This window comes from Eleutherodactylus coqui, chromosome 8 (genome assembly GCF_035609145.1).
Source record: "Eleutherodactylus coqui strain aEleCoq1 chromosome 8, aEleCoq1.hap1, whole genome shotgun sequence".
In the NCBI taxonomy this organism is placed as follows: Eukaryota; Metazoa; Chordata; class Amphibia; order Anura; family Eleutherodactylidae; genus Eleutherodactylus; species Eleutherodactylus coqui.
Window position 1 is genome coordinate 142,027,849 of NC_089844.1, and position 27,509 is coordinate 142,055,357.

General features: G+C 44.9%; 1 protein-coding gene across 8 annotated transcripts in view; it reads left to right on the forward strand.

Annotated features, from left to right (window-relative positions):
• Window positions 1–1,565: 1,565 nt before the first annotated feature.
• The window catches only part of EPN2 (epsin 2), a 68,286-nt gene continuing 42,342 nt past the window's right edge, over window positions 1,566–27,509 (forward strand). For 5 of the 8 annotated variants that reach the window (XM_066576595.1, XM_066576602.1, XM_066576600.1 and 2 more), the window contains exon 1: window positions 1,566–1,771. The gene's annotated coding sequence lies outside the window, so the exon portion shown is untranslated. Of the gene's footprint in view, window positions 1,778–3,848; window positions 3,904–4,855; window positions 4,872–27,509 lie in introns of those variants that run through there. The other 3 variants (XM_066576596.1, XM_066576597.1, XM_066576598.1) reach the window with 3 other exon arrangements.

Consider the following 27,509-nt stretch of genomic DNA (forward strand, 5'->3'; position numbering starts at 1 on the left):
ATCCGGTGTCTTCTGGCGGCGACCCAATCCCCCTGCAGTGAGGCAGGGGCAGTGCTCACTCACTGGTCCGGTATGTCCTGCCCTGGCCGCAATCCACCTGCACTGAGGGGGGGCTCCGCTGCCTCAGTGCTCCTGTCTGTCCCGCTGCCGCATCCGCTCCGACCCTTGCCGCTGCTGTATGGGGGATTATCAATGCTGCAGCGTCTCCTCCTGCGGCTGGATGTGCATGTGGTGCAGCCGCCACCTTCACCGCTCCCAGGTTTGCTGAAGTCCTTCCCTGCCTGAGGATCCTCTGCAGGTGATGCTGGCACTGTGGGATAAACCTTAATGGGCTGCCAGGACCTGCAGGCCAGCTTGCTCTGTATCCAGTCAGCTACAGGGCGCGTAACCGGACTGTCACTGTTGTCTCCACCAGGACTTCCTGGTGGTGACAAGATACAATAATACCCATCATCACTCCCCTTCTGGAAGTGAAGTTCTGCAGGGGCCGGTGAAACAGCAGCAGGCGAGTATGTATTTTTTGATTTTACTATTACAAGCTTTTGCGTAACACTATACTCCCAGATAACTCCTTTAAGCCTATGACAAAAGCCTATTAGACTCTGTGAGAGGCGTGGCCTAATAGACTGAGTTACATGGCACTCATGGAGGCCTTTGTCAGACTTCTGGCTGCCATGGAAACCCACTGCAATCAAACTGTGGGGTGCTAATGGGTGAGGAAAAGAGCCTCTTCCCACTGTCATCTACTTACATGCTGCAATGGGTTAAAACTGCCTCGGTCTAAGGATTCTCTGTTCCTAGCTGTTAGAGCAGGAGCCTAGCTGTCAGTAGTCCTCCCAGCCACCCCCTTTAAAAAGATTTATCTGTAGGTTTAAATCCCACTAGTGAGGTCAGTTCAAAGGTGTATTGCATTCACTATGGGGTTTAGTAGCAGAAAGACTTTCGGGCAACCCCGGGCACTAGGGCCATGGTGCAATGCTATCTCTATACTCCCTGTTGATATGTCCTGGCACCTAGGTCTGAGGCATATAAAGTGCCCCACCAATCCTCCTCTCTGCCTGCACCTTTTATGGATTCAGTGTTCCATGGGATAACAATTATACCTATGATTATTGATTAGAACATTCCGATAATGGACACATAATGCAACAATTGTCATTTTTTTGTGTGGCTTGCCAACTGGCATTGTTAAGACTTGTAGCTCCACAACAGCTGGCATGCCACCGGTGCCCTACAACCACCCCCTACTGTTACATTGTATTTACATAATATCTCTCCTTCTGCACAGTGCCCCCCCTTTCTAATCCTCTTCCCATGTGCCAGCATAATGCTATGTGCTTTGCTCTGTTGCCTTCTATCCCTCTGTATATACATTGTATCAGTTTATCAACACTGTAGCCCTTTGGTCTGATACCTAGTAACAGTACAGTGTGGCTGGCAACCCAGGGAGTGTATGAAATCAGGACCCCCCAGCCCTGGCTCTCTCTTCCTCCTCCCTGCTCTCCCCTCCCTTCCTTGCAGGCTCTTGTTTCTCTCTCCCTCCTCCCTTCTCTCCTCCCCTCATCCTTCCCTGACTGCCTCACATCTCCCTGCCGCCCGTCTGGGGCTCAATAGACACCCGATCTCTTCTCACCAGTGGCCCTCTGAGGTCTCACCCTGAGCTGGGAGGGGTGGGGGGAGAGGTGCACCTTCCCTGCCCCCTCTGCACACAGTCACAGGAGACCCTGCTTGGCACAGAGAAGACCCTGCAGGAAGGAGAGAGTCCAGCGGGGTGAGTGTAGGTGGCTTTTTCCTTTTTTAGGGTGTGTGGGTTGGGGTGTTTACATGCAGATATGAAAGAAGGGGGGCCCTCACCCACTCTACCACCCTGCAGATGCCCAGGGGCCTGTTGCATGAGATGTCTGGAGGAAGAGGCCTCTTCTTTTAGGGTGTGGGAATGCACCCTTCCTTCTCCATCCTTGTTTATTTATTATATTGCTTTACTGATACATTGTATCTTATGCATTTATTGTTGCTAGTAACTTGCATGCAAGGCCTGCCCTCCCTGCACCATGCCCTTCCATCTCAAGAATTCCAGTGGGCAGAGTATGTTGGCATGTAGCTCAGAGCTTGTTAAAATATCCTTCCCTCCCTAAAATACCTCCTGGCACAGTGAACTATTTGTGCTGGATAGACTGCTACCTCTGCAACTCCTTTATGTTATTCCATGGAACTTACCCCACCCTATGCCAAGAGGATGGCACCAGTGCCCACCTCTAGTAGGAGAAGAAGCTGCTGCTACTGCTTTTTATATGTATACATTTTACAATGGGTACCATAATGTAAACTCTAGGGATGAGATGGCAGGATCCATCTTTCTCCGTAACCTTTTGTTCCCTGGAGGGTCTCGGGGTGGGGGGAGGTTGTGTGCAGGAAGTTTAGGTTGTGACAATACTTCTTCCCTGGTATCAAATGCATTGTAGTCACTCTATTGTTAGCAGGGGCTATACATTGTGTGGGTAGGATTCACTTTCTTCTTACCCCCTAGCTTTTGAAACTCATTAACCATTTGTTTGCTGGACAGATTGCTATTTTTCTTCACTTACATTTCGACCTTTAAAAGCTAGAAAAACCTGCTGCAGGAGGCATGTAGGTGTATTTGTGGAACTAAGTATGTTGTTGCATTTTGTTCTGCTTTTTTGGGGGGGCGTGGAAGGTATTTTGGTGACACCAGCGTAGAAGAGCAATTTTGTTTTTGTGCTGTAACTTTTAACTACGTCTCATTCCAGATTGTGATTTACAACACACATGTGCGAATTAAAGGGGTTGTACAAGAATTACAAGTAATTCTTGCTGGAAACTTGCTGATCAGTGGGGGTCTCACCGCTGAGACCCATGCTGATCCCAAGAATGTGCGTCCCGTGTCCCCTGTCCTTCTCATTGTGGGGTGACTTGAGCCCCCCACTAGTAAGGAGGAAATTGAATGAAGTAGTGGTCGTGCAAGCGCACTAGCGCTCTATTCACTTTCAGTGATAATGAGGAGATACCCACCAACTGCTCAGGTATTTCCTTTAGCCCTATTAAAATGAATGGAGCCCTGACTGTGCATGTTTGACCAGCACTCCCTTCATGCTGAGGTTACTGTGACCCCTGCAGTGACAGGCAGAATGGGAGTCCCATTCTGGAGATCAGTGGAGGTCTAAGCACTGAGAACCCCACCGATCAGCAAATTATCCCCTATCCTATGGATGTAATTTTGGTACAACTCTTTTAAAGAATTTAGGATTTTTTTCTATTGATGACCTGTCATCAGGACAGTTTATCAATAGATGATCCGCAGGGGGGCCGCAACTTGGGATCCCCACTAATCAACTGCTGTCACTACGGGCAGTGCAGGAAGCAGATTTGGTTGACTGTAGTGCAGTGGCCCAGGTTGGTCAATAGGAGCTGTGTCTAGCATACCAACCTGGCCTGCTGCGCTACTTAGTGACTGCAGTGCTAGGAATCAGCTGGTCACTGGGGATGCTGAGCGGTGAACTCCTCCGATGGGATGCTGAGCGGTGAACTCCTCCGATCATCTATTCATGATCTATCCTGAGGATAGGTCATCAGTAGAAAAGAATCCCCAAAGTCCTGGACAACCTCTTTGAGCTTGTAAACATTGGGCAAATAAAGATTATCAATGTTGTGGAGGTGTAGGCTAAAGAATGGTTCTCCTAAAATAAGAAATCAGTTCTAGGTTATATCTGCTTTGGGAAAGCTGGGTGACAATCAGTATGTTTGCCATTACAGCTCTGACAGAACTTGAAGGAAACATGAAAGCTGGGAGAAAATATACAAACTCCATGCAGATGTTGTTCCTGGCCAGATTTGGACTTAGGACCCCAAAGCTGATTGGAATAGCTAGGTGATGCATCAAACATGGTAATATCTTGCCATTACCGAAACTTAAAGGGGTATTTCCATCAGGAACACCACTAAATACAGGGTGGTCAGGCTGACGGAAACAGAGAAGTCAATGGGAGGTAGCACAGTGAGTGAGCTATGCTTTCGCTGCAGCTTCCAAATTACTGAAACAGTGTATTGCAGAACACTCAGTTATTTCTGTCATCCAGACAGCATTCAGGGTGGCCGGGGTCAGTGGGGGCGAGAACAGCACATAGTTGCAGGTTCCGGAGGTTTGACCCGCACCTATCACACTTTAATGGCATATCCTGTGGATTTGTCATAGTAGCCTGAGATGGGAATGACTCCTTTAAAACCCTTTTGCGATGGTCGACAATTGGTCATTAATGTTCATAGGAACGCTCATTTGCCCAATTGTCAGCCTGTATGAAGTGGCATTCAATCAGCCAACGAACAATCAAATGCCCATTTGTCAGCTGATCGCATCTTTTGTGTAACTGAAAGAAACTCATCGTTGCCGGCTGCACATCTCATGTGCTGCGAACTGCAATGATTTTCTATTGGAGGCGAACGATCATTTGTCCCGCATAGAGTCTGAAGCGGCCTGTACAAAGGCGAGCACTGATGTCGTTGAATGGCGCTCATATAGTAATTCAAATGACTTCAGGTAAAATCACCCTTACAGGAAACCCCTATGTTTTCCTATGAGGTAAAAAGTTTCTGTTGTTGGACTTCTTCCCATTATTGTGCAGTTTTTACCCCCACAGGAACACATTTGGGTTTGCAATTGTTTTCCCAGTTGATGAAGAATTTTCCCAGCTCTGGGTAACTGTCATAGCGGATCCCAATATTGTCATCATTCTGGATTTATGTCACTACAGTGATATCATAAACGTATAGAATTCTCCACGTGTTTCCCGTAACCAACGGGCATCCCGAATATCGGATCTCAGGTTGGATTACAGGCTTCTATGGCTAGTTTACAGGTAAAGGCACCAGTGAGATGTCAGTGATGGCTTTATACAAAGCAGCTGAGATACAATGTTTGCGTTTCTTAGTTTATTGTGTCAGTGAAGCACCAAGGAGATGTAAGCCCAGGAGCATTGCTCTTGGAATATTTCTTCAGAGTCTTCTTTTATTAAGTCTTTTTATCTCTGGTCTCATTCATAGTCTATCCTTTTTATGGGAAAGTTGGGTGATCACAAACAGGGGTTGTCACTCTCATTTACCTGGGCAGTGATTGGCAAATCTAGGTATATGTATTAAAGGATATTTTTATAGTTCATAAATAGAATTCATCTAAAAAGTTGAATTGTTTTGTAAATATATTACATCACTTATCCTGAGTTACATTGTATATTATGGGCCATTCAAACAAAGGAACTTGAGCGATAACCGCGCTGTGTAAATGCACAAAAATCGCTCACAGGTTTTTAAAGCTGACTTTCAGTCAGCTTAAAAACCATGGCTGGATTGTGGGCTTGTCGTTCTGTGTAAACGCTTGCCCCTCAGCGCTTCACATAGAAGGTGAAGCGCTGAGCGAGAAGCCGTGATCCAGCAGTGAAGTCTGTCAGTGTAAACGCTCTGCATGAGCGCTTACGACCTTAGCGGTGACGTCAGTGCTCGTGCAGTCATTTACCCAACTGTCGGCCTGTGTAAAAGGGCTATTAGACTCCAGAGCTGCACTCACTATTCTGCTTGTGGAGACACTGTATACATACATTACTTATCCTGTACTGATCCTGAGTTACATCCTGTATTATACTCCAGAGCTGCACTCACTATTCTGCTGGTGGAGTCACTCTGTACATACATTACTTATCCTGTACTGATCCTGAGTTGCATCCTGCATTATACTCCAGAGCTGCACTCACTATTCTGCTGGTGGAGTCACTGTACATACATTACTTATTCTGTACTGATCCTGAGTTACATCCTGTATTATACTCCAGAGCTGCACTCACTATTCTGCTGGTGGAGTCACTGTGTACGTACATTCCTTAGGGTCCATTTAGACAGGACGAATGTCTGCAAACGATGCCTGACACTCGTCCCTGTGTGTCCTTGTTCCCGTGCTCCTGCACAGAAGCTACTAGTGCTGGTTCGCTCACAGAGCGGCCAGCAGGTGGGCAGGGTGGCTACAGGAGATATCTCTCCTTGTGCTCCCCCGCACCTCTCGATTGACTTAACATAGCGGCTGTTCAATACTGAACGGCTGCTGTTTACACTGAACGATGAGCAATCAGCTCATCGTCCATCCTTTATGCAGCATAAATGATGGACAATAAGCTGATCGCTCAGTGTAAATAGCAGCTGTTCAGTATTGAACGGCCGCTATGTTAAGTCAATGGAGAGGGGCGGGGGAGCGCAAGGAGAGAACTCTCCTCCAGCCTCCCCACTGGGAACTAATGATACTAGCTCCCGTGCAGGTGCATGGGAACAAGTATGTGCGGGGACGAGTGTCGGGCATCGTTTGCCCGACATTCGTCCCGTCTAAAAGGGCCTTTATTCTGTACTGAATTTCAATCTGTATGTACACAGTGACTCCACCAGCAGAATAGTGAGTGCAGCTCTGGAGTATAATACAGGATGTAACTCAGGATCCGTACAGGATAAGTAATGTATGTACACAGTGACTCCACCAGGAGAATAGTGAGTGCAGCTCTGAAGAATAATACAGGATGTACAGAGGGAAAGTCAGAAGACTGCTATGCATGTTAGATGATTGGCTGGTTCTACTCAAATCAGTGGGTTTGGCCAGTATATGTCTTAAGGCCGCCTGCAGACGGGCGGGTCAGACCCGGCGGCGAGAATTATCGCCGCGGGACCCGACCCGAGCGCCTGCAGGGACCAGCGCGTACTCACCCGCTCCCCCCGGCTCAGGCTGTTTGATGTGCCGGCTTGCCAGGCAGTCGGCGCATGCGCAGACCACAGAAATAGAGCATGCCGCTATATTTCGCGCGGCCAAATCACGGCCGTCTGCATAGGATTGCGTTTGTTAACGCAATCCTATGCAGGCTTCCAGCGGCGGAAATTCTGCGGGAAATCCCGCCACGGAATTTCCGCTCGTGTGCAGGCGGCCTAAAGTGTATGGCCAGTTTAAAGCAACGGTACATTTTTGGGACAAAATTCTGTCTTGGAACCTGAGGAGGAAGGGAATATATTACCTGCAGATGTTGTTCTCTGGCATCCCTCTAATTCTCTGGTTCCAAGATGGCCAACGCAATATTCAGAATACCAAATCTTTACAGTGCATTAGTAGTATTAGATTACCTTTGCCATATACCTGCTCTCTGATTGGCCAGAGTTGCTCAGGTGATCAGCACTGGCCAATCAGAAAGCAGTGTATAATATGTAGTTAAAAAATTGCTGCTGTCAACTTGGACGGTTGAAAACGGGCCCTGGAACTGGCGGATTGGAGGGGCCGCAAAGAAGAACAATGGCAGGTAATATACCCTCCCCTCTCTCCTGTCCCGGAACAGAATTTTGTCCCGAAACAAGAGGGTTGTTTTAACTCTTGATCAGTGCAAGACAAAAAATGTAATGCATGTACATTGTGACCCACCTGTTAATCTAGATATGTAAACTGTAACATGGTGCTTATACAGGTGAACATACCCTTTAAGGTTTGCAACAGCATCTTAAAGAGGTATTAATGGGACAACAAGCTGGTCGGTGGGATCTGACCACTGAGACCCTCACCGATCACCCAAATGGGGATCCCTTGTCCCCCTGAGAGACTGGCAAAATGAATGGTGCAGCAGCACACATGCTTGGTCACCACTCGATTCATTTCAGCTAAGTTAAAGGGGTTTTCCAGGACCTAATAAAAGGTTATATGGCCTTTTCGTCTAGCTCTGCACCCCCGAGCCTGCCACATGGAACCCGGAAGGAATGGCTTCAGTGGCGGGCAGCAGGGCTGCAGCGCTGGACAGGGAGCCGCTGGGAGATGGGAGTATGCAATTTTTCTATATTTTAAGGCCATATAGCCTTTTTTTTACGTCTCGAAAAACCCCTTTAAAGCACTCGGCAACGTCTTGAGCTTTTATTGAAATGAATGCGGCTGTGATTCTGCGACCCCATTAATTTTGCTAGTCTGTCTGGGGGCACAGACCCCTGTTCAGGCGATAGGTGAGGGTTTTACATGTCAAACTCACACTTTTCTGTAAGGGGGTACTTTAATATCACGACCCCTTTAAGCTCTTGCTTGGAGACCTATTTTTGGTCATGCTCCTTCGCTCAGTAGAAGCTATTAAAGTACAAAAATAATACTGTGAAGTTTAGTTTCGAGTCTGAGAACAGATATAACGGGTCTGGATTTAAAGAGGCACTGGTGTTGCGTTGCTCAGCAACCTGTTAGACGTCACGGAAAGTAATCATGGCACCGTGTAGATATACTCATCATGTCCATTAATAAAGAAATGTGGAAGTATTGCATAGTCTGACTGGTAAAGGTACTTCTATACATTCACAGGTCACCTAACCCGGCCGCTGTATATTTTATTTGTGCTCCAACTGCTTCATGGTTTGATAGAGAGATTTCCAGTAATGATATGAAGCAAGAGAAATGTTCATCACACAATCACATGCCAAATATTTGTCTTACCTTTCCGGCAAGAAATTAACATAAAAACCATCTGAGCAGAAAGTGGAATTCAAGTTGACTTACCCATGCTACATTGTTACCTAACTAATAATCTGCCACCAAATGCATCATTGGTACATATATTAAGCCATAGGGGGTGGTATTATAGTAGTTATATTCTTGTACATAGGAGGCAGTATTATAGTAGTTATATTCTTGTACATAGGGGAGCAGTGTTATAATAGTTATATTCTTGTACATAGGATGCAGTATTATAGTAGTTATATTCTTGTACATAGGAGGCAGTATTATAGTAGTTATATTCTTGTACATAGGCGGGCAGTATTATAGTAGTTATATTCTTGTACATAGGGGGCAGTATTATAGTAGTTATATTCTTGTACATAGGGGCAGTATTATAGTAGTTATATTCTTGTACACAGGAGGTAGTATTATAGTAGTTATATTCTTGTACATAGGGGGAAGTATTATAGTAGTTATATTCTTGTACATAGGAGGCAGTATTATAGTAGTTATATTCTTGTACATAGGGAGCAGTATTATAGTAGTTATATTCTTGTACATAGGAGGCAGTATTATAGTAGTTATATTCTTGTATATAGGGGGTAGTATTATAGTAGTTATATTGTTGTACATAGGAGGCAGTATTATAGTAGTTATATTCTTGTACATAGGAGGCAGTATTATAGTAGTTATATTCTTGTACATAGGGGGCAGTATTATAGTAGTTATATTCTTATACATAGGGGGCAGTATTATAGTAGTTATATTCTTGTACATAGGGGACAGTATTATAGTAGTTATATTATTGTACATAGGGGCAGTATTATAGTAGTTATAGTCTTGTACATAGGGGGCAGTATTATAGTAGTTATATTCTTGTATATAGGGGGTAGTATTATAGTAGTTATATTGTTGTACATAGGAGGCAGTATTATAGTAGTTATATTCTTGTACATAGGAGGCAGTATTATAGTAGTTATATTCTTGTACATAGGGGGCAGTATTATAGTAGTTATATTCTTATACATAGGGGGCAGTATAATAGTAGTTATATTATTGTACATAGGGGCAGTATTATAGTAGTTATAGTCTTGTACATAGGGGGCAGTATTATAGTAGTTATATTCTTGTACATAGGAAGCAGTATTATAGTAGTTATATTCTTGTACATAGGGGGCAGTATTATAGTAGTTATATTCCTGTACATAGGGGGCAGTATTGTAGTAGTTATATTCTTATACACAGTGGGCAGTATTATAGTAGTTATATTCTTGTACATAGGGGCAGTATTATAGTAGTTATATTCTTGTACATAGGGGGCAGTATTATAGTAGTTATATTCTTGTACATAGGAGACAGTATTATAGTAGTTATATTCTTGTACATAGGGGGCAGTATTATAGTAGTTATATTCTTGTACATAGGGAGCAGTATTATAGTAGTTATATTCTTGTACATAGGGGGCTGTATTATAGTAGTTATATTCTTGTACATAGAGGGGCTGTATTATAGTAGTTATATTCTTATACATAGGAGGCAGTATTATAGTAGTTATATTCTTGTACATAGAGGGGCTGTATTATAGTAGTTATATTCGTGTACAGAGGAGGCTGTATTATAGTAGTTATATTCTTGTACAGAGGAGGCAGTATTATAGTAGTTATATTCTTGTACATAGGAGGCAGTATTATAGTAGTTATATTCTTGTACATAGAAGGCAGTATTATAGTAGTTATATTCTTGTACATAGGGGCAGTATTATTGTAGTTATATTCTTGTACATAGGGGCAGTATTATAGTAGTTATATTCTTGTACATAGGGGGGCAGTATTATAGTAGTTATATTCTTGTACATAGGGGACAGTATTATAGTAGTTATATTATTGTACATAGGGGACAGTATTATAGTAGTTATATACTTGTACATAGGGGCAGTATTATAGTAGTTATATTATTGTACATAGGGGACAGTATTATAGTAGTTATATACTTGTACATAGGGGCAGTATTATAGTAGTTATATTCTTGTACATAGGGGGCAGTATTATAGTAGTTATATTCTTGTACATAGGAGGCAGTATTATAGTAGTTATATTCTTGTACATAGGGGGCAGTATTATAGTAGTTATATTCTTGTACATAGGGGGCAGTATTATAGTAGTTATATTCTTGTACATAGGGGGCCGTATTATAGTAGTTATATTCTTGTACATAGGGGGCAGTATTATAGTAGTTATATACTTGTACATAGGGGCAGTATTATAGTAGTTATATTCTTGTACATAGGGGGTAGTATTATAGTAGTTATATTCTTGTACATAGGGGGCAGTATTATAGTAGTTATATTCTTGTACATAAGGGGCAGTATTATAGTAGTTATATTCTTGTACATAGGAGGCAGTATTATAGTAGTTATATTCTTGTACATAGGGGGCAGTATTATAGTAGTTATATTCTTGTACATAGGAGGCAGTAGTATAGTAGTTATATTCTTGTACATAGAAGGCAGTATTATAGTAGTTATATTCTTTTAGGTAGTATTACAGTTGTCAGACAACGCCTTTACTGCAACCTATGCAATAAAGGCAGTACAGTGGGTTGAAGGGACACTAGGCAGAAGATTTTATTTGGTGTCCTCTCCTGGTTCTACTAAATCTGTAACATCCTGAGTTTGCTGCCAATCTGCTGTAGACATTATCCCTACGTCAGAATAAATTCCATGTGTTTGGATGTGGCCCAAGAAAGTGTGCGGTGCTGTGCTGACAATCGAGCCTCTGGAACCTGCTATGACTTGCTTTGCTCTCCAACAGGAAGCAGAACTCAAAGAGTATGTCTTTATAAAGACACTACAATGATCGCCGGCTCTGGGAAATGGCCCTTTAAATATTTGTTTGAGGATTAAGAAAAGGTGAGAGTAATACATGGTAATTATAATCATAGGGGTTTTCCCATGTGCAATGAGAACTTTGTAACAAATTTCTGATAGATTTAGGGATTTGTCATTAGACATTTCCTACACCTGCCTTAATATTAAGTGCGCTGGCGTATCCTTCTTAAATTGTATCTTTTGGCATTCTCTGCATCAGAAAAGCACCTCCACATCAACTCTGGGCTGGAGCAGATTTGCAGTCTTTGTGCTAACTGCTCATGAGATGACAATGTCCTGCCCGCTGCACTGGACAGCAAGCCAGACGGTCCGCTTATGAGTAGGGGTCCCGAGCAGTGGGCTGTATCCACCAACTACTGCAGACAATCCCTTGAAGAGGCGCACACCTTTACATATATTAGTCGCATCCTGTCACCTCCATGTGCCTACACAGAGATGTACGCTAGGTCTGATCTGGCGGACATTTCCGGCTTAATCTACACCAGTTTCTGGTGTAAATTATACATAGATGTGTCGGTTCAAGGCAGTGATACCCCCTCCCGTCAAGCCCCACCCACCTTCACGAACTTGGGGATGCAGATGGGAGAGAAGTCAGGGGTCACAGACTGATAACAGCATTGGCGGTTGCCATCAGACTGGAACAGCGGAGTGGGTTAACTGCTTGTTGGGTTGTTGCCTGGCTGAAAGTCCGCTATGAGGGCACTATTACTACCAGGGCCACTATCGGGGGCACTATTACTATTGATGCCACTGTGAGGGGTCAATATTACTATTGGGGCAACTAATGAGGTCTTTATAATTACTGGGGCCGTTAAGAGGGTCACTATCACTATTGAGGCCACTAAGGGGGACGCTTACTATTGGGGCCACTACTGTCAGTTTAGACAAGTCTCAATGGTTCAAAAATATACTGCATGTTGGGTATCTTGAGTATTGGCACTTTCAATGCCTGTAAATTGAGTCTTTTGTTTTGTGTGGGGGCGCCATTTGACACATTTGAGCCTGTGGCTCCCCTGTACATTCTACCAACACTACTAATAACCCTTGAGAGGCCATGCAGCAGAAGAGACAGTCAGGGAGAAGTAATATTTGCTTCACCATGCTCCACCCATAGCGTCAGACCACAATACAGTCCTGAAGGGGTGTGTGGTTTTTTGCAATTACTGGAAGTTCCTTTTTAATGCAGCTACAAAAAATGAGCCTGCAGACCAATAACAGTCCAGTCATCTGGCAGCATGCTGTGTAGGGTCACAACTGATGGAGCCTGAGTTGGTTTAATGCATATATTATCACGGGGAATCTATGCTACGGCTGATGTCCTGATGCATGATAGGATGGGATGTCAGCAGTTAAGGCCCATTTAGACACAATGATTATCACTCAGAAAGACGGCTTTTGAGCAATAATTGTTGTGTGTAACTGCACTGACATTGTGTAGTTTTCGTTATACCGTCGCTCATCGTTGTCTTTCAGCGTGTTATTGTTTCAGCTGTATCCCCCTCCATGATGACAGGCTGAGTATGAAGAACAGAGCGGTCCAGCTCTGTTCTCCATACCTAGCACGGAGTGCTCGGCTGTATAACAGCCAGGCGCTCTGTGCAGTAAACGGCTGGGTGCAGAAGACAAACGGGGACACCCCACTTGTCTTCTGCATCCTCCGCTCCGAGCACTTGGCTGTATAACAGTCAGGTGCTCCGTGCAGTAAACGGCTGGATGCAGAAGACAAACAGGGACACCCCGCTTGTCTTCTGCATCCTCCACTCCGAGCGCTTGCTGTATAACAGTCGGGGGCTCTGTGTAGTAAACAGCTGGATGCAGAAGACAAACGGGGACACCCAGCTTGTTTTCTGCATCCTCCGCTCCGAGCGCTTGGCTGTATAACAGTTGGGCGCTTTGTGCAGTAAACTGCTGGATGCAGAAGACAAACAGGGACACCCCGCTTGTCTTCTGCATCCTCCGCTCCGAGCTCTTGGCTGTATAACAGTCAGGTGCTCCGTGCAGTCAACGGCTGGATGCAGAAGACAAACAGGGACACCCCGCTTGTCTTCTGCATCCTCCACTCCGAGCGCTTGCTGTATAACAGTCGGGGGCTCTGTGTAGTAAACAGCTGGATGCAGAAGACAAACGGGGACACCCAGCTTGTTTTCTGCATCTTCCGCTCCGAGCGCCTGGCTGTATAACAGTTGGGTACTCCGTGCAGTAAACTGCTGGATGCAGAAGACAAACAGGGACACCCCGCTTGTCTTCTGCATCCTCCACTCCGAGCGCTTGGCTGTATAACAGTCGGGCGCTTCGTGCAGTAAACTGCTGGATGCAGAAGACAAACAGGGACACCCCGCTTGTCTTCTGCATCCTCCACTCCGAGCGCTTGGCTGTATAACAGCTGGGCGCTCGGGGCGGGGAACAGCTGGATGCAGAAGACAAGCGGGGACACCCGCTTGTTTTTTGCATCTTCCACTCGCAGCGCAAGGTGATCGCTCATCTTGTGCTGTGAATGACACAACGATTATCGCTCAAAAGTCGCTGGAGTGACATCTTTTGAGCGATAACCGTTGTGTCTAAATGGGCCTTTAGTAGAAGCTTAAATTGGATGTGCATTGGTTGGGTCTAAGGGCTCATTTTATGGGTTTTCACTGCACGTAGCGTATTTGGCCGTTCTTATGGATTTTTGTGTGTGTATTCACTGTGTTGTATACGCATGCAAGAAGGACCAATTGATGTCCTGGCTTCATGCGTATTCACTGCGGTTTTCTTACACTCCTATAGACTTGCATGGGCAATTTTGGTCCACAAGATAGAGAGAACAGGACATACTGCAATCTTTTTTTATGCACGTAAAAAGCATGGTTGAATATCCCAATGCAAGTCAGTGGGGTTTATCCTGTCCATATTACGCACTTAATGCGTTCACATCTGTGATCTCTTGTCCATTTTTAACTAATCCAATTTTTGCTCTTTTCAAAATGTACAAAAATTGATTCTAACTGATCCTGTATTTTGATGGATCCATTAAACAAGTGTTAAAAAACTACTGTGTTTCCCCCAAAATAAGACCCCGTTTTATATAAATTTTGCCACAAAAGAGGCACTAGGTCTTATTTTCAGGGAATGGCTTATTTTACTTATCTAGCAGCCTTGGTCTGGGTTCCTCCCGCTAGTCTCTGAGGTTCCGTAGCTCTGCCGCGCATCCTGCACTCCTAGGGCCGCCAATAGAACATCACTTGCTGGTCGTGGGATTCATAAATCCTGCCTCCAGGAAGCAACAGCTCTGATTGGTCCAGCGAGCGTTGCTCTCAGCCAATCAATGCAGCCGTCGCGTTGGTTCAGCGAGCGGCGAAGCTATGGAACTTTGAGAGCAGTGGGAGGGACCCGGAACGTGGCTGCTAGGTAATGTATTCATTTTTTTAATGTAGTCTAGCTAGGGTTTGTTTTTAGGGTAGGGCCTATATTTTAAAATCAAGGTTGGTCTCATTTTCAGGGAGACACTGTAGTAGGTTCTGTTTCCATAAGTTTCTTACGTTATGATCAGATTCCAACGTATCGTTTTTTGGGGGGGGGGGGGGGGGGGGTTATTCTTTAACTCTAGTTTTGCAACTGTACATGTGCAATGTGATTTAATGGACCCCCAAATATATACAAATAGAGTAGTTTCAATTTGTGTCTGTCCCCATTGAGTACAAGTAAAAAATCATGGAAAGCTCCATTCCGTTTGCTTTTTTTCTGGATGGCACTAAACGTCCTGCACTTGTTTTTCCTTCCAATCTAAAAAACGTAAACCAGACAGAATGGAAGCAAACTGAAACAAAATAAGTCCCACTGAAACCAATAGCGATTCTACTGGATCCGTTTTTTCAGTTTTTACAACTTAAGATGGAAAGAAAATGGAAAAGGAAATGCTGATGTGAGCTCAGCCTCATGGCTCCTTTACATCAGCACAAGGGGTTACCATTTTCCTGCGATCCATCATATGACAGAACCGAATGGTGCCAAACGAACCCCATTAACCACAATGGCTCCATTCGGGTTCCATCCGTCCGGAATTTTGCCAGATATGACAAGACAAATAGCGCTGCACTCTTTCATCATTTTACTTATTTCTAAACGATGTGAACGAGCCCTTAATGTACATAATACTGTTATGTCACTCTCCCTTTAGGCCGGACGACCGGATTGGATTCCGTATGTGAGACGTGCGCAGCGGATTACGGCTGTGGTCCCGGCCGGTGACCCTGCGTACGGCACTAACCTGTACTTTGTATGGCTGCCTAGGCTCGCAGGCTGTCATGCGCAGTACAGGTTTTCTTTTTTTTCTGCTATTTCCCACGCTGTCGTTTATTGATTCCGAAATTAGAATCTGTTTGTGTGATACCTCCCTTATACATAGAATGAAGGTAAGAAGTGCTAGACTAGAGGTATAGTGTGGCAGGAATGACTTGGGATACATTTTGATCATTTCCATGGGGCTTCCTCTCTTCTAGTTAAAGGGGGTTTCCAGGACTGAGATATTGATGACTTGTTTTTAGAATAGATAAATAAAAAATGCAAAAGACTAGAAAAACCAAATCTGGGTAGGGCCAACAAATGCAAGAGCCAGATAAGAGGCAAACCACACTCCCACAGAAGTCCACGTTATGTAGAAGAAAATCCTGGCAGCATGTAGAGGTGCTATATAAAATATACTCTTTATTCTCCCATCACACAAAGACAGCAATGTTTCGGCCTTTCTCAAGCTTGAGAAAGGCCTCATGGCTGAAACGTTGCTGTCTCCTGGGAGAATAAAGAGTATTATTTTATATAGCAGCTCTACATGCTGCCAGGATTTTCCTCTACATTGTTTTTAGAATAGGTTATCAATATCAGATCGGTGGGGGTCTGCTGCTTGGGCCCCCTACTGATCAGTTGTTTGAAGGGGCTGCGGCAGCCTCTTGTCGAACATTTGACAGCACGTTCATTGGTCACCTGACCGAAAAACAGCTTTGCCGTCTTCAAGTCAATGAGACTGAGCTGCTGTACCTAGCACAGTCACTATACAATGTACGGCGCTGTGCTTGGTATGCGCTAGAGCGGTTTCAGAGCTCACCCAAGTGCCACAGCCACATCAGACAGCTGATCATCGGAGATCCAGTGAGGAGGGCCTCTACTAGTCTGATATTGGTACCTATCCTGAGGGTAGGTCATCAGTATATTAATAATAATAACTTTATTTGTATAGCGCCAACTTATTCCACAGCGCTTTCAAGCATGGGAGAAAACACAGACGATACAACAATTACATGTGATATACAAACAGTTTGAAGCAAATGGGGTAGGAGGGTTACAGGAAGTACAAAGGGAGGCCTTAGTCAGACGAGCGTTTTTTCGCGCGATTTGCGGATCGCATGACTGATGCGCATCCGCAAATCGCGTGACCGGTGCCCGAAAATCGCCTGAAAATCTGCTCCTAGCCGCGTTTCATTAGAAACGGGCCGGAGCTGTCCAGCGCATTGCATTCAATGGAGCCGGCAATACAGCCGGCTCCATTGAAAGCAATGTGCTGCGGGCGAGCCCGGGATGAATTGTCGGGAAGGGCTTAAATATATAAGCCCTTCCCTGCAATTCATCCAGAAATGTGTTAAAATAAAAAAAATATATATACTCACCTTGTCCCGGCAGCCGGAGTTCAGCGCGGCCGGCCTGCAGTGGGTGTGAAGGGGGTGTGAGTCAGACCTGCCCCCTGCTTGGCTCAGCCTGAGCCAATCAGAGGCAGGTCTCACTCACACCCATTCATGAATTCATGAGTGGGTGTGAGTGAGACCTGCCTCTGATTGGCTCAGCGCTGAGCCAATCAGGGGGCAGGTCTGACTCACACCCCCTTCACATCCACTGCAGGCCGGCCGCGCTGAACTCCGGCTGCCGGGACAAGGTGAGTATATATATTTTTTTTATTTTAACACTTTTCTGGATGAATTGCAGGGAAGGGCTTATATATTTAAGCCCTTCCCGACAATTCATCCAGCGCTGTCCGGCAGCCCATTGCTTTCAATGGAGCCGGCTGTATTGCCGGCTCCATTGAATTCAATGGGCAAACATTGTTCTTCTCTGCCACAGCTGTTACAGCTGTGGCAGAGAAGAATGATTTGTCTTCTATATGTTATCACTGGGGTCGGCGCTGCTGCCGCCGGCCCCATTGAGCGCATATAGAGAAGAGAACAGGAATTGCAGATCGCAGATAGGTGCGATCTGCGATTTCTGTTCTATAATTTATCGGACGAGCGCATAAAAAGCGCTCATGTGTCCGATACCATTGCAAAGCAATGGTTTTAAAAAATTGCCGGACGCATGCGCAAATCGCGCAAAAAAACGCCCGTCTGACTAAGGCCGGAGGGGGTTGCATGAGGCACGGGGGAACACAGGCGGTACGGGAATTACATGTGGAAATCAGTTATTAGAAAGCAAACGGGGTGGGGCGGTAAGGAGATGCAGGGGTAGAGGTCGTATGTGATAGGCAGGGTGGAAGGTGTGGGGAGCCATAGGGAGGGGCAGGGGGACTAGGTCAGGAGACATGGTATGCCTCTCTGAAGAGGTTAGTTTTTAAGGCGCATCTGAAATTTCGTGTATTGGGAATTGTCCGGTTACCTCTACGGGGTAGAGCGTTCCAGAGGATGGGTGCTGCTCTAGTGAAGTCCTGTAGGCGAGCATGTGAGGTTTGTATTAGAGGGGTGTTTAGTCTGAGTGTGTTACCGAATCGGAGTGAGCGAGCTGGGTGGTGTACGGACCGGAGGAAGGCGATGTACGGTGGCATGGCGCCATGGAGAGCTTTGTGGGTGAGAAGTTTAAATTTAGTTCTGCAGTGGCTGGGCAGCCAATGCAGCGACTGGCAGAGTGCAGAGCCATCTGAGTAATGGCTGGATAGAAAAATAAGCCTAGCTGCTGCATTTAGTATAGATTGGAGTGGAGTGAGTCTAGTGCGGGGGAAGCCGATGAATAGCGAGTTGCAGTATCTTAAGGTGCCATTACACTGTGGGGGGCATTAGTGCCCAACAGCTGCCCTACTGACTACTATCTGACTTTCACTTTGGTGCTTTAAACAGGATTGACAGTGAATGTAGGCGGGGCAACCGGGGATTCCACTTCCATTCACCGGAGAAAGATTGAAAGACTGCTGTTTACACGGCCCAGTAGTTGCTTGGTTAAGAAACAAAGCAACTCCAACGTGTGAGTGATTTCTCGGTTTAGTGTCCAGTAAAGTGACCGCATGTACACGGGACGATTATTGCCTGAATTTGCTGTTTCAAGTGAAAATTCAGGCTATATTTGTCCCGTGTAAGGCCTCATGTCCACGGGCGGGTCAGATTCTGCATGCGGGAGGCCACAGCGGAATCCGACCGTGCCCGCTTATCTGTCCGAGTCTTCTTTTTTCTGTTCTCCGGATATGTGCGAAAGTGATGGCTTGCACACATACACAGTACTTTTTTTTTTTCTAGGCTGGGTTCACACAGGGCGGATTCCCGACGGAAATCTCGTGGTTTGGCCACATCGAAAAATCGTGAGATTTCCGCCCGGAGAAGCGCTGCTTCAAAACCAGCTGCACTTAGGTGCGGGGTTTGAAGCGGGCTTGGCCGCTTGCTCTTCCGCTGCGGCCAGCGTTCCCATAGAGGAGAGCGTGGCCGCAATGGAAGAAGTAAAATAATGAACATGCTGCAGCCGGCGAATCCGCACTGCAGTCCTGGCTTCTGCTGCTGTGGATTTGCCGTCCTGTGTGGACGAAATTTCTGAGAAATCTCATCAACATGGCTGGCTAAACCTGGGATTAGCGTCCGCAGGCGGATTTGCCGCGACGAACCCAGCCTTAAACTCCTGCTTTCCTACGTAATCTGCGGTCCATCCGTGTCAGCTGCGGACAGGCCATGGATTGAATGGCTTCCACTGACTTCATGTGGGAACTGCACTGAAATGGAGCATGCTGTGATTTGTTTTCCGCATCCAAAGATCCGCAAAACAAATCTGCATGCTTTAATTCAGGTGCGGACGCCCAAGCTTCCCTATGGGCAGCTTGAATTGTGGATCTTCCGCGCAGGTGCCCCATGCGAATTCCGCAAATCAGATACACCTGTGGACATTGGGCCTAAGGATACCTTTAGTCTTGGAAAACTCCATAACTTTCCCATGGTCTTCCCTGTCAAAATGCATAACAGCAGCCAAAAGTCTTATCTATAGTATCCAGTATCTGAAGCAAGAACTCTCCGTATCTCACGGTCCGCACAGACAATGAGCGATACTTCCACTGTTCGTATACTCCTGCCTGATACACTGTAGCACATATGATCAGTACTAGTTTGTAGCGTTCCATAGTTATTATCTATGTGCTTCATTTTCCAGCGTTCACCTATTTTATTTGCCTTTTCTAAGCAGAAATCTAGACACAATCTTTACAAGAGTCGGAAGTCTTCTGCGCCTTCATACACAGGCAGGGCCATTTCTTTAGTCCCGAATAGTCCATGAATGTCTCCATTTACAGAGCCACATGAAGCGTTCTCTGTCTCCATGATGAAACAGTGGAGGTTGTATTCACCATGTCCTCAATACTTTACAATGCTCGCTTGTCTCCCTTCCTGTCTGGATTACATGAGAACGTAATAGAATAAACAATAGCGTAACTTTAGGCCGGACACGTGTAGACAGCCACCTGTTGTCCTGCACATCACAGCAGCCAGTGGGGCATGATGAGAGTTATAGTTGATGTGCAGAACTTGAGGATGTTCAAGTAAGACCCTGCTTAGCTCTTTTCAGTTTCCTAAACCTTAGTGTATATTGTCCTTACTATAAATGAGACTGTTGGTGTTATGGCAGCCATATTGGTTGTCAGCCAACTTTTCGAGACTAGAAAACCCATTTTCATGCACTCTATTAGTGAGTTCTGAGTTAGTAGACAGGGTCCTCTGTTCAGGATCCTCATCTCCCGGCCAGAGTGGAGAACGGTTATAAAGAGCATCTTTCTCTCTCTGGAGCACCTGTCCTATCCTGCATTACACGAATAGCCCATTGATTTGTATAGGCACTGTGTAATGCTTCATTTCTCCTGGGGTGGCGCTGTAGGGAAACTGAACACTTACTGACAGCTTTGCCCACAGATCAAAACTGATTACTAAGTATTCTAGCAGGGTGACACTTTGTAAGTTGCTTCTTATCAAAGGACGCTTATTAACCCCTGCCCAAAATGCTTCATACATGGATGATATCATTGTGGGTGTTGGCCATCTTTGATCCCACCCTCAACTACTGTGATCACAGATAACGATCGGGATTCTGATATCCAGAATGTCTCCCTCGTGATATCGTTGGGTGCCGTTCCAGTGTTATGGTAGCCTGGAGACTTCTGAAGGTCCCTTGGGCTGCTATGAATGGTAGCCTATTAAAACATGCCTGTGGCATGTCTTGATAGATTGCTGCGAAGAATACAGTATTGCAGTACACTGTATGATTAATCAAATAATCAGAAGTTCAAATCCCCCTGTGGAAGGAAGGGGCTGACTAACAAGTGAGTCCACATCATCCAGCTGCAGGAACCAGATGTAAGTGATAACAGGCCTCCTGCTGCAACAACGGGTATTGGTGAAAACACCGATCCCGGCTGTTAAACCCTCAATGTAAATCGCACCATGTAAAGGGTTCTGTGACATCATCAGCCCTCCACTATGTAATTGCAGATGGCCACTGGGTTACCATGGCAACTGCACTGCAATGTATTATCATAATGATCATAGCCTTTATGGTTTAAGTCCCCTACAGGGACATAAAAAATCTAAAATAAAAATAGTGCAAAAATCAAAAACATGTTTAAAAAAGAACACTTTTTTGCAAGGTTTCCTGTTTGTACTAAAAAGAAAAAAAAAAACGTATTTGGTATCATTTTATCTATCTATAATAACCTGCACAATAAATTAAATGCCCTATTTATCCTGCACAGCTAAAACCATTAAAAATAAACCTAAAAACCAGAGGCAAAATGTTTATTTTGTCCATTTTGCATCCCAAGAAGTAGAAAAACCTAAAAAGATAATTTTGGTGTAGGTATAGTTGTAGGAACCCGCGGAAAAGGTTTATCGTATAATTTATGCTGCAAGATTGACATGTCAGAACTGATGTTTTCTCTCTATGCTCTCAAACAAAGCGTATAAAAGTTTTATAATACGGTATATGTACCCCAAAAAAGTACCAAAAAACTACAGTTTGCCACACAAAAAACAAGCCCTCATACGGCCGTGTCAACGGAAGGATAAAAAAGTTATGGTTTTTGATAAGTGGAGATAAAAATCCCCCCAAAATTGTCACGTCCTTACGGTCAAAATAAGCCATGTCCGTAAGGGGTTAAGCAGTGCAATATAAAAAAAACCCTAAATAACTATGGTATCACTGTAATTGTACTGACCCACAGAATAAAGATAACAAGGCATTTTACTACAACTTGAACACTGTAAGACCCACTTCCCCCCTTCACCAAAAAAATTATGGTGAAATCGAGTTTTTTTCCCATTTTGCTCAACTTTTTCAAAGTTTTCCAATATATTATATGGTACTTTAAATGGTACCATCGAAAAATACAGCTCGTCCCACAAAAATAAGCCCTTGTATTGCCCTTAATTTTTTTGACAGTGGAGAAGAAAAAATGAAAACAGAAAAAAACAAAAAGGGCTGCAGCAGAAAGGGAAAAAAGTAGGGATTGTCCAAAGCGGAGAATTTCTTGAAGTGGCGCTCCTAGAGATGACCACCATCCTCTTCTAAGCAACCAACCAGGCTATGAGTCCCGGGTGGTTCTTGACAACCCTCTTTGTTGTCTAGCACAGCTTTCTGCCGTTGTGGTCTAGAAGTTGTCAGAGTTGTCTGTAATAGAGCCGTGTCTGTAAGCGAAACTTTGAGGGAAAGTAGAGCGCAATGACTCTGTAAGATGAATTCTCCATTTTTGCCGGGAGTTACCCTATTATCTGTTTTCTCTAGCCGCACAGCAGTTTCCTGTGTATTGTTTGTGAACCCCATGGAAGATCCTGTGTCTTTAAAATAAGCCATAGCACTTCTGTGGTTTCCTGTCAGTCTGAACAATGACCATTGATATAAACACACTGGCCTACATCCCCTCTGTGTAATGAGAACACAGGGATCAAAGATGAACATGCCAGGGAGCTTACTCTTACCATAACCCTGAAGGTGTTCTTATACCAAAACACCTCATGGAGTGGCAGTGGGCACATGTGAGCATCATTCAGAGACCTTCAGGACCCCCGTTCTTGTAATCGGTGGATCCCTGTGATCAGACATATTAGATCAGACACCCACCAGACTCTGCACCAGGCATCACAGAGTGTCTCTAAGACGGGGACTGGGGGTACATCCCCCTAACCGTCTCGCTCCCTTACTTATAGACAAGTACTCGTAATACTACTTGGTGTTAAACGTGGGGTAGGCCACAGCTTTTTTAACGAACTTTTAAAAACATATTAACTCTTTTAAAACTTTTAGAAACCTATAAACCCTTCCCATGCTATGATACATCCTGATTTCTTGAATCTGATAAAAACACCACGGGCGTTCATAAGCCCTGATCTCCTTCGGGCTCGCTAACCTTTTTCGACCTATACCGCAGCTAGCATGGAAAGATCTTCGCCTCTACCCAGCTATGACGACTCCAGAAAAAACTCCATCTCCATATGTCCGCGAAACCAAAACCTTGCCCGTAACCCTCAAGGGCCGATGGGCGGGTGTCTTTCAAGTTCTTCTTCCAGCGTCTTTCACGTGGTGCTCCTTCACTGCTGTCCTTCCTCTTCCTTTTTCTTCCTCATGTGTAACTCCTCCTACTTCCTCTTCTAACTCCACCCATTCCCATTACTCTCACTCCCACTTAACCCTTTTGTTCCCTGCCCCCCAGTCCCTTGCACCTGCATTATGCATTCTGCTGCATGCAGCTCACATGGACAGATCGAATTCTGCATGCAACGGATTTCAGCTGTGAGCCCGGCCAGTGGCCCTGCGTACGGCACTTACATGTATTGTGTATGGCCACCTAGGTTCGCAGGCAGTCATGCACAGTACAGTTTTCTTTTTTTGCAGTTCCTGCGCCGTTGTTTAGCGATGACGTGGATACCCGCAGCTCATACGCATTGTTAACTGTGTATGGGTTGCAGGTTGGATGCCTCCATTGACTTTAATTGAGGCTTTTCGCGGCAAAATAAAGCATGCTGTGATTTTTCTTTCCACTCGCGGAATACGCAGTTTGTATACGCAGAGTGTAAAGGAAAAATCAAAACTACATGTCTTTTAATGTCTGCGTTTTGCTGTGGATTCTGTATCTTAAACCCGTTTGTTTGAGACCCCACTAAGGCAGCTATTACACGTTTACGCAAGCTAGTGCTCCCGTATTTCCGAAAATTGCCAGCAATTGTCAGGAAAACACGAGCACTAGCCACTATCGCTTTTGTAATAGCCGCCTTAAGGGCTTTTTCACACGAGCGCCCTTTTGACGCAATGTAGGCACGCCAGAAAATCGCGCCTATTAGAACCAATGGTTTCCTATGTAAACATATAGACGGAGGTATTTTAGCTACGTCCGAAAAGCATTCTTACCTCAGCAACTTAAATTCAGAAACTCAAATCCTCTGTTGCACAAAAAGGAAGGACCTGACCTAACTTTAGTGCGCCTTGCGCAGCAGTGTCCGCAGACTCCAATGGGAGATTAAACAAGCCGGTCGGCAAGGCCAGCGAATGGAGAACCAGGTATTCCCTGTAGAGGGGAGAGAAGGGTTTTCTTTGCAGGAGGTAAATACACTGACTGTCATTATGCCTTTTAGCCCTTAACCCCTTAAGGACCAGGCTGCTTTGCACCTTAAGGACCAGTCACTTTTTAGGGATTTTACCCATGTGGTGGTTTTACTGCCCTATTTTTTTGTTTTATTGGGGGTAAAAAGCTTTAAAAAATTATTTTAACATTGATAGTTATTTTTTTAAATAGTATATTTACGCTAAAATAAAGTATGGAAATTGGTTCCCTTATTATGTTTCGGATGTTTTGATATATAATATGTATGATTTTGAATTACAGGGCGCATATGGCGACAGTTTGGGTTGGCGTCAGCTTTGGGTTATTTTCAATTTTATGTATCTATATATTTTTATTTTATTCCGTAATTTTTTTTCTTCTTATTTATGTAATAATTTTTTTTACCATGTTCTCCATGACGTCATATAAGACCTCTGGGGGACATTCACATGTTTGTTTTTATTTGACATTTTTCCACTGTAGCTGGGGCATCCACAGGATCCCCAGGTACAGGGAAAACATCCCCTGTAGGGACAATAGTCACTGGCAGAGCTGATCAGGGTCTGATACGACCCTGCAGCTCTACTGTAACAGGGAATCCCAGCGGTTATGTGACCAATGGATCGCGTAGTGGAAGAAACACTTCAGTTTAATTTCTTAGTACATAGTGGTTATTGAGCGCTGTTTACTTGGGAAAGGAGAAGGCAGAAGAGGTTAAAAACCATTTCTCCCTTCTCCTTCGGGTTCTCAGCTGTGACTAACAGCTGTTACTATCGGATGGGGTTAAAGCACAGGACCAAGCACTGTATATTTACCACACTTGGTTCTTAATCAGTTAAATTACCCAGTAGCGTCACATACATTATTGGCTAGCTTAAGGGCTTCAAGACATAATGACAGTCAGTGTAATTACCTCCTGCAGGGAAACCTGTCTTTCCCTGCTACAGGGAATTTCCCCACAGTGTGGAGAGAGAGAGTGGAGCTGGAGGGGTTCCCTGAGGGAATCCCCCATAGCAGAGAAGGAGGTTTAGCTGTATAGGGTGTGGCCCTGGCAAGAGAGAGAAATCGGGGCTGGAGAGGACTCTCCAAGGGAATCCCCCATAGCAAGGAGAGAGGGAGAGGGGCACACCTCTAGCCTTGCCCTCTCTCTCCCTGCTATGGCGGACTCCCTCGGGGAGTCCCCTCTAGCCCTGCAGGTACTAATTGCTGTTCGGGACTGCTGCCAAGATCTCTCTCTCTCTCACTTTCTCTCTCATCCCCAAACTCCCGAACAGCAGCGCTATGAATAGGGGATTTTTGTGCTAATTAAGCTCGGGACATGCACGCAAAAAAATCATCCAATCACGTGTTTTTGTGTGCAGTAAGCCACGTTTTTTTGAGGTGCTGAATTTGGGTGCGCACAGGTCCCTCGTGTGAAAGAGCCCTTAAGAGACATTTACACAGGCCAGCTATCTTGAATGAGCATTCATTAGAATGTTTATTCACTCAATCATTGTGCCATGTAAATAGGGCAGCAATCAGCTGATGCAAGAGCAAATGCTCATTCATCAGCTGATTAGGTTGTTTATTATAGGCAGCACATCTCCCCGTGTGAACGGGCAATGTGCTGTTGATGCTGTATTTCAGACAAAAGATTGTACTTAAGATGTATTTTGGGATTTTTTAAACTGATTACCTAACCCATGTAGCTTTTGATGGACGGGGGTCAGACGCTCGGGATCCCTGTCCATCAGCTAATCGTCCGGCTAATCGTCAGAGGGCCAGACGGTGTCATTGGTCGGAGGAGGCAGTCGAAGCGCTGGCTTCACTCCGATTGAAATCACTGGGAGCGCTGCGCTGCTCTTACACTTCCTGCTCAGGGCAGGACATAACTACTTAAACAGTAAGTATAGGAGCAACGCTGCGCTCCCATTGATTTCAATGGAAGTGAGATGAGTGATCTGTCTTCTTCCTCTGACCACTGATTAACGACTCTGGACTGGACAATCATCTGATGGACGAGGATCCCGGGCAGTAGACCCCTGTCCATCAATTACTGATGATCTATCCAGGGGATAGGTCATCAGTAAAACAAGGGTAAAAAAAACCCCTAAACGATATAATTCATCTCCAATATAGTCGCCATCGGACTGTATATAAACATTAAACAAGTTGATAGGTGGACGTTTACAATACCTGATTGACAGCCCATGTAAACTTCCCATAATTCTAGGAACTGATATAAACCAGCTAGCTGTTTTGGTAAAGTAGGTGAGACCTGTGAATATGAGGACGGAGTTTGGTTTCACTATTTACACTGCTCTGCTCTGTGCAAAGAAATGAGGCCTATTTACTTCATGTTATCAGCATTTCAACAAAAGCAACTTTATCGCATGAGTCTTGTTTGGCATTTCCTAATTTTTATGGTGTTTTTATGTGTTGTAGTCCTAAGAATGAGGGAATTATGTGTTGTTAGAATTATTTGGCACTATGACGTTCCTTAGAGAGTATGTGACTCCTTTAAATAACAGCGAGGAAATAATTGAGACATGTCAGAACATGTTATCAAGGAGTCCATGAGATGAAACCTCCAGGAATAAAGGTTCAACTACAGTCAGATTTCTATGGTTGTATCATTTCTACAGCATGGCTTTCTTCTCCATTCACATCCAAAGCTAAGTTCTACCTGCTTCTCGTCACCAGAGAGTGGTGCACTATGGGAGCTCAGGTGATTGTCACATGACTGACTGGGGAGTGAAGTTAATTAAAGAAGTTGTACGAAGATGCTTTTCTGTCACCTATCCACAGGACAGGTGATAAAAGTCAGATGGGTGGGGGTCATCGATCCTGAGAATGGGGTCCCGTTTCCTCATCTTTTGGGCTCATTGCACCCAAGCCCAGTGAGGAGGAGATGGAATGAAGCGATGGCTCTGCATGCGTTGTGCCGCTCCACAACAGGATCACTGTTGATAGTCGAGTACAAGCGCTTGGCTATTTGCGTCAGCCACATTGAAATGAATGGTGCGGCAGGTGCGAATGTGTGACCATTGCTCTTTTCATTATGACGTCACTGTCGGTAGGAGAATCAACCCCATAGTGACAAAAGTAGGCAGGGGAGCTTCATTCTTGGGATCGGTGGGGGTCTGAGCATTAAAACCCCCACCGATCAGACTTTTATCACCTATGGATAGGTGATAAAAGTGTATCTTGGTCCAATCCTTTAAATGATCGCTAACAAGGGCAATCTGCAGGATTTAAATGAACAGAAAAAAGGATTGTTCCTGTTCAAACTTAATGTTTCTTCTGCAGATAAGCGTGACAGTGGTGTCTGACAACTGATTATCTCCACTGCTCCACGCATG